The sequence below is a fragment of the Azolla caroliniana genome, unplaced genomic scaffold (assembly GCF_043228905.1).
Source record: "Azolla caroliniana isolate FFs.n. ecotype wild unplaced genomic scaffold, voAzoCaro1.0.p SCAF_11, whole genome shotgun sequence".
Lineage (NCBI taxonomy): Eukaryota > Viridiplantae > Streptophyta > Polypodiopsida > Salviniales > Salviniaceae > Azolla > Azolla caroliniana.
This window is the reverse complement of record NW_028230446.1, coordinates 8,749,836-8,758,590: the sequence shown is the minus strand read 5'-3', so window position 1 is coordinate 8,758,590 and position 8,755 is coordinate 8,749,836.

The following is an 8,755-nucleotide window of genomic DNA, read 5'->3' as shown; positions in this document are numbered from 1 at the left end:
ACCCTCATTTGATCATATCTTGACTACGTCGAGACTCTATTTCGTGGTGGGTCAACTCTTGTAGCGAGCGAGCCAGTTCCAGGTACGACTCGACGCCACGGCGGTAGTATGGGATGTCGATCGAGGCTCGAGTCCGTCTCAATCCCTTCGCTCAGGGGTGGTCGGGTGGATCGGCACCCTTCTTTCTCTCTCTCCTTTCTAACTATCTATCTTTTATCCTTATCATATGTTTACTTTAGATCATAACTCTAACATATATATAGAGAGAGAGAGAGCAGAAAGCATAAACTTTATTCAAAAAATAATACTCTGTAACACTATGTACATAGGATGTGCTCAGTGAGCACTCTTTATACTACGGACTGACAAATGTACTGGCAAGTACTGTCCAATTGAATGTATAGAACAAGGGGGAAAGGTTGGCCCCAAGACATCAAAACTCGGTGAATGGCTGTAAATGTTAGGTTAGGGTCATTGTGAACATTGGGGTATGTAATGAAGACATGAGGTCCAACAGACCTATTATAAGCCAAGCATCCCACCAAGTGCATTTGAACAAGGCACTCATCATTGACATCTTTGGGGAGCCTCCGCATATGCGGCAAGCACGTCTTCTTCTGGTCCATGCCATCTATCATTAAGCACATGTATTGTTCGGGCCTCTTCAAATACTTCTCTCTATGATGCATCGTCTTCTTTCGTTCTAATGATTGTGCCTCACGATGCTCTTGTAGTAACTTCTTACTCATATCCTTTTCCATTGATGTCTTTGCACCTTTAGCCAAACTTTTAAGATTTGCACAAATGGAGCAATACCCCATACGTACTTTACGAGGAATGATAACATTTGAAAACCGAGCTCTCCATAATCTTGTGAATTGGCTATAGGTGATAGACTTATTACGTGAGCCCAGCATATCAGATCGATAGACATCATAAACTTCCCAACGTGTATAATTATCAAAAAGGTGCATCCTACATGTAGTGGGCATTACTTCACAATTTAACTGAAAGTAAGTTTTCATCCAACCAATAGCATGTCTTCCAATTGCACCTTTCATACTTGGAACCTCTTTACAATTGAGCATCTGATCCCCGCTAAGTAGACATTGTTGTACTCTATGTAGCCGCATGTTACTAACACATAACGCAATTTTGAATGCAACTCTACATATCTATTGCGCATGGAAGCTATAATACTCGAATGATACTTTGATCCCCGTACATTTGTCAGATACTAGTTGCATATGTGACCCGAGGTAAGTGTCTTGCTCATCACCGGTCATCGAAAAATAGTATCGCCTTAATTCTCGCAACTTTGATTTTCCAATCATAGACATACAACCACGGGCACAACATATTTTTTTGACATCAAATCCAATCTATTTATCTGATGTCACCAAGCTAAATCTAGCCAAACGAATTCTTCATGGGATTCTTCTAATATGCATAGGGCTCCCAGATTTCTCTTCCTGCATAGAGGTTGGTGTAACCTTGTTACAATCTAATTCTTTGTTGTGACCATCGCCAATGTTATTCAATATTTCCTTGGCACTACCTTCATTCTCCGTATCTTTATTAATATCGTATTCTTCAATAGAGAACTCTTCACATGTGTCATTATTTACATTCCCTATAGATGAGCTCAGACAATATTCTTCGATAGAATATGGTGAGTCTGTCGACAAACAATATTCTTCGATAGAATATGGTGAGTCTGTCGACAAACAATATTCTTCGATAGAATATGGTGAGTCTGTCGACAAACAATATTCTTCGATAGAATATGGTGAGTCTGTCGACAAACAATACTCTTCAGTAGAAAACGATGAGTCTGTTGACAAACAATATTCTTCAATCGAGAACGGTGAATCTTCACTCATGGCTTAAGGTCTAGATAGGGCTCTGTAAGTTATGTGCTTAGGGTAAGGAAAAAAACTAATAAGCTCCTCTCGAAACATATACTCCTCTCTAAACATAAACTTCTCTCTAAACAAAAGCCAAATCAATAGAATGTCTATATTATGTAATATTATATTAATACAATACATAAAAAATTTATTTTTAATATAGTAATTGTATTTAAAATATCAATTATTATTTAAACTACATCTATATGAAGTTAAATCAAGTATAATATAAATCTAATCATTACCACGCCATAAATATGTTGGATTAATGTTAAAATCATTGGCTAATTAATGGCACCCATATTTGATATAGAACCTCTCACTCATTGGTTCTTTAATGCTCACCATTTTAAATATTAGACTTATCAATCATTGGTTAATTCATGTAGACATCTTTAATACACAGCATTTGAGAGTCATAAAAAATGTTGCTTTTAGTAATCAATCATTGGTACATTCATGAACCTCTATCATTGTCTCCTTCATGACCTTTGAAGTCATTGCAGGTCGTTATAACTATAAAAGATTGATCAATATGTTAGTTTGACTTTGTAATCATTAATGCAATCATAAGTTACTCTAGTTAATGTGACTGTGGTTACCAACTAACTATCCTCAAACTTACCAACCTTGGTTAAGGTGACTATGGTTACTTTAACCAATGTGGTCAATCCCTATAAATAGGAAGACCTCGTCATATTTCACTCACAAGAGCACACAAGAGCGTACAGAGCGTATAGAGCACACAGAGCACACAGAGCACGAAGCACAAAAGCGCGATCTCCGCCTCCACTGCCACACGATCAACCATGTCTTCAAAGAGAATCGAGCGCGAGGACTCCAGGTAGGCCTCTGACACTGTGGACATTTTTGTAAATATGTTTTGTCGCTCAAGAACTCGATACGCCGTATCGAGTTCCTGTATACAATACAAACTTTATACAGGAACTCGATACGGCGTATCGAGTTCTTTTTTTTTTTTTGCTTTTTAAACAGGAACTCGATACGGCGTATCGAGTTCTTGTTTAAAACCTACACTTTAAACAGGAACTCGATACGGCGTATCGAGTTCCTGTGTTTCCTTTGCTTTTTAAACAGGAACTCGATACTGTTTAAAGTGTAGGTTTTATACGAGAATTCGATATGCCGTATCGAGTTCCTGTATAAATGAAGGCCCTAAAAGAGAAAATTTGTGTTTTTGGGGCAACAATTAATTATTGTGTGGAAAAGATATTAAATTGTCTTTCAAAATCAGTCTTTTTTATGTTGACTTGCCTTACTTTTTAAAAAAAACATGCCCTAATTATAGGTGTTTTATGACCTACTATAGCTTAAAAGAGTAGAAAATAACCCACAAATTACCTTTATGATAGCAAATTCTCCTCAATATAGGTCTGGAATCATTATAAGTCATACCTCCTCTTTAAAAGAATATATAACCTTGTTTACTTATTACGATATATATTTTCTAGTTTGAATAGCCCTGCCTAGAATAGATTTTTGAATATAGGACTACCATGTACTCTGAATGCATTATTGATATTTTCACTTCACCACGAATTGCATGCTAGAGAGAATCGTTCTTCATCTACTTATTTATATTTTAATATACAACCTTAATCTACGTGACCACCTAACTTATGTTTTTGCATGTACTTTCTTAAATAGGTCGTTTGAGAACCTGTCGGACCGACCCGTGAAGAAAATAAAGCGTCGCATACAGGGTTCTCCAATCGAAGCCCAGACCAAGGTGGCTCTTGAGTCCATCAAGAGAGGAAAAAAGCTTCTCTTCAACGAGGAGACAAAATCTCAACCACACATTGACATTAGCCAAAAGAAACTTGTAGCCGCTACTGGAGGTGAAGACCTTCCTGACCGTGATCTAACGGACAAGGAATGGTGTATGCAATATGTCGACTCAAAGAAAAAAGTCGTATTGTATACAACAAAGAAGAAGGGGGAAGGGCAGCTTGGAAAGGAAACCCCATTTATGTATGGCCGTATTCTACGATTTGACTACGAAGATGCAGATTCGGCCAACATACTGGTAATGATAGAGTGCTCTAAGGGGGTACGTAAAGTGTTCCTTTCAAAAGATCTTTTAGTAAAGGAATCTTGTGGGCCAGAAGCATTCAAAAAAGATCTTGAAAGCTCAAAAACCTTATTGTTACCTTGAGGCCTTATATTCAAGGCCATGTAACTCTAAGAGATGAAGTGCCCTCCCCATTGAAGGCTACAAAAAGGGTATCCAAAGTCCAGTCAAGACCACCAAAGAAGAAGACAACCAAAATGTCGGACTCCGATTCAACAAGTGAAAACGAAGAGGAGGACAATAAGGGGACGCCAGGAGCTGAGCTGGCATCGGGTGTTTTGTCATCCAAGCAGAATAAGATAAGGAGAGAGTTAATGCAGCGTAAACTGGTCAGGAAAGGGCAAGTGTTTAATTTGCCTATAACACACATCCATCGGCCCCCTATTGATGAAAAAACAGGTCGACAACCACTTGAGATTAGAGAGCCACACCGCATGCGTGTTCAAAATCTCAAGAAAAAAATGAAAATTAATCCTCATGCCACTGTGGTGCCTTTTATTGTTATGATAGATCCTGAAGAATGTGAAACCATTGAAGATTTTGATATTAGAAAGCATGATCAATATAATTACTTTGTCATTGGTGGATCGCATTCAGCTGAGGCACGTCGGCAACTTGTGAGAGAACATCCAACGACTTTCTTCTTCAAGTATGCCGAGTGCAAAATTTATGTTGGGCTCACAACCAAAGAGGCTAAGTTGTTGGCATGGGACCATAATAATGATAATGACTATAGGCAGAAAATGTCGTCCATTGAGCGTATACGGTTCTTCCACCACGAGTATTTGGACGTGAAACAAAAGTTTGGTGTGAAATTACATCCAGGCCTACGACATCAATGTCTGCATGAAGTCGGCATTGTTGTAGATGATAATGTTAAGTCCGATGGTCTTCGAAAATATGAGTCTTGGTTTCAATTGGCGTTTAAAGATGGAGAAGTATGGGACCTACAAGATCAAATCTTCTCAATGTGGGAGAATAAGGAGGTAAAGGGTCAACGACAAAAGAAATGTAAGGTTGACCCTCAACTAGAGTTAAAGTCACAAGCCGCCAAGAAAATTGACTTGACAATTGAAGAAGCGGCAGACGACATGAAGCTGTCTCTGTGGAGAGCGATGCAAGGTATTAAGGACGAGCAGCTTCTTGTGTCTGTTTTGTCAAGGGTTGTGGCGAAAGATTTAAGCCTTGAAGAAATGGTCACTGAGTTCAATAAGTAAGTCTTTGAAATACTGAAATTGTAGTCTACATGGTGTAATTCATAGTTCTAATCTTGATTTCTAATTTTACAGTCATAAGGTGTACATGAAGATCCAAGAAGTTATGATGAAACAACTTGGATGTATAACTTGGGAACAAGTGACCGAGGATTATCCTCTAACGTCTTCATATAAGGCGTTATCAGAGTATTTTATTGCATTCAAGGATTGGGTTAGTTTTGATGGTTTTTCATTACCCTTTCATCATATGTAGAGCTTGTATAATAATACCTAATGTCCTATTGCTTCTATTAGAAACCGTGTCGAGGCAAGAAACAAGGAGAAGTTAAGGATATACACGATTTCCCTACATCCTTCCTTGCACATCTCAAGCGAGCCAGAAAAGAAAAGGATCGTCGCTTAGTCAAGGCGTATGAAATGGAGGAAGATGGCTCCTTTAAAAAATTTAGCCACAAAAAAGATATTACGAGAGATCTATACTACAATGTGGTTTGCGGTGATGTCGTCAACTTGATCCAAAAGGTGCCAAAGAAGGAATATACGCTAATGATTGCGGATATTCCTTACGGATTTCGAATGGCTGGGTCATCATACGACGATGAACCATTTAGGTTTAAACAATTGGAGAAGATGGTCAAGGATTTCGCTGAGCTAACGACTGCATCCTTGTGGCGAATAGTTGTCTTTCATAGTATGGACCACTCGGTAGCTCAAGCTTTGAGATCTCGTTGCCATGGCATCGAGAACCTTGCATGGTAAGGATTATTTATAGCTGTCTTTCACTATATTGCATTTCTTAAGGTTGTTCAATCTATTCTTAACTCGATGTATTATTTTTTATAGGATCAAGACCAATGTAAATAGAGGGCCAACTTTTCGGTTCATTAATGCCATTGAATACATCACGGTTGGCTACTTCGATGAAATTAAGAAACTGAGAATCAAGGAGCATTCTAATGAAGTGGGAGGTTCAAATCTGTTGGTATATCCAACAGTGACACGGAAATTGCGACATGTCACCACGACAGAACGGGGACTTGTCAACCCTCAGCGACTTATGATGCGCTTGATCGAGATGTTTTCTATCGAAGGAGACTGGATATTAGATCTCTTTTCTGGCACAGGTATTCCTCGAACTAGGGTAACGATCTTGAGATAACCAATACCGAATCTTTTTTGTTTGACAACTAAATCTTCTTGTTACTTACTTCACAAGAACGACGTCTGCATGTGCATTGAAGCTCTTTAGAAATACAATTGCATTGGAGAAGGACGAGGAGCAGGTTATATTTATTAATATGCGGATTAAGGCTTTGTGGGAGTGCCCAGACTAGGATGAGGAGGTCGGTGCAAAGAACCTCGCTAATATAGAAAGGTTTCAACCTGCTTCACGAGAGCCTATTCCTCCGTTAGCCGGCGAACCGGGGGAGCTAATAGAGCTTGATGATGAGCTTATAGAAGATATTTTGTTGGCTCGGTTAACAGGGGAAGCCAATGCACGTATAGGCGAAGAGAGTTCTACACAAGATGATGAAGAAAATGACGTTGACGAATTGATTGCTATGTAATAGACTCTATGAAGAAAATGACACTGACGATTTGTTTGGATTTCACATTATTAATACAAATTTTGGGTTTTTCCTAGTGGATTCTATTCTTTATAATCTTCTATATGTTTTAATTTTATTTTTATATACTTGGTTAGTAGATTTATGACATTGGTTTCACCGCGTGCATAGCTTACTACCAAATTTATGGAGAAACATGAATTAGTTTAAATTGAGGCTGATTTTGGTCCAAGCTAACCTTAAGATAACATGGCCCTACAATTGTTGCCATGACTGTGCATGTTATTATTATGGATCTTTGTGTTCTATTGTTAAAACTATTATGTTTCTATTCCATTGCTGCTTAGATTGTGTAGTGTGTTGATAATGGTTCCACTTGCGTTATCGTTCAGAGTTTGATCCTGTTTGAATCACCTAAGCAATAGAGTAGATCAATTTTAAATACAGGTATGAAAGCCTTATTAGGTTTGTTATTTCCACAACATTATCCTAAAGTTCACTGCCTTACATTGTCCACAATTATATACATATGGTTTGATCCCATATGAACAAACGGAGGAATAGATTAGATCAACTTTAAATACAAGTATTGAATACTTTAATAAGTTAGTTATTCCAATCACTTATCCTAATGTGCATTATCCTACATTTTCCACAATTATATACATGCACGTATGGGTCAAAGTATAAATTATAACTCATTTTATTAGTATGGATACAAATACACCTCATATTTTTGTAAAACTTACCTAATTAATATAAGTCTTTAAGTTAGTGTTTCCCTTGTCGCACAGTAGTGACATATTGAGCCATTGTTGAACTTTATTATGCCTACATTATTAACTTATCAACGCGTCTAAACTTGCATGATTTCTAATGATCTCCACTCGTAGACCCCACTCGTAGACCTATCATGTATTTTTATATTTGCAAATTCTCATCAAGTTGAGGAACATGTGATACTAGTGCATCCAATTTTTGTAGAGAGGGTGTATTTGCTTCGTTTTAAGAAGATTCTACAAGTGGAATGCGCAATCCTTCCACTTGTGAACGCGAACATGTTCACGAGCGACTGACACTAACTACGAGGACCATGACTACCTAGTAATCTAGAAGCGTAGTCCTCTAAACAGCCTACCGGTACACACGTGAGTCCGGCTCTCCGATCCATCTCCGTGATCCCAATCTGGCTCCTCATTGATACGATCCAGCTCATGGCTTATCCAGTCGATCCGGATTTGGTTGAGCTTGCTCGCTCAACACAATTTCTATTTAATATTTCATTTTCTTCAGTAAGTACACCTTATGTAATAGGGTTGATAATTGTAAACTAAGTGCTAGTGTGACTTGATAGTAAACAACTTTGACCTTGATGTATCAGTATTTTTTTTATGAATGATGTATTGTGTTTGATTATAAATTGTTACAAAATTTGTATCTATCTAAGGATTGCCACGGAATTCTATAGGAATCGACAATTGTTTGGTTTTGTTTTAACCGGTTTGGCCTTGTCCAAACCAAAGTAGTTAAGCCTTAATCGGGTTGAGAGTTTTCAATCTTGAACTAAACCAATTCCCAAACCGGTTTATTAATACTATACACACTTGGACAAAACGTTTAAGCCTTATCTGGTTCAGGAATCGGTTTATTAACCAGTTTGGACAATTTGTTTAAGCCTTAACCAATTTAGGAATCGGTTTGGCTTAAGCCTTGCCAAACCTAGCTCAAGCCTGAATTGGACCGAACGGAACAATTTAGAACCCAACTAGTTCCTAAACAGTTTAACAACCTGAGCCAAGATGTTGTGGACTCCTAGAATTTTAAGATAAAAAATCTAATTTCATAGCAAATCTATGTAAAGAATGGTTATTTTCATAAGAGGTGAAAATTTAGCTTAGAATTCCGGTAAATTTATCACCATCACAAAAAAAACTCTAAGTTAGTTGGAACGAAAATTTTGACGACTTT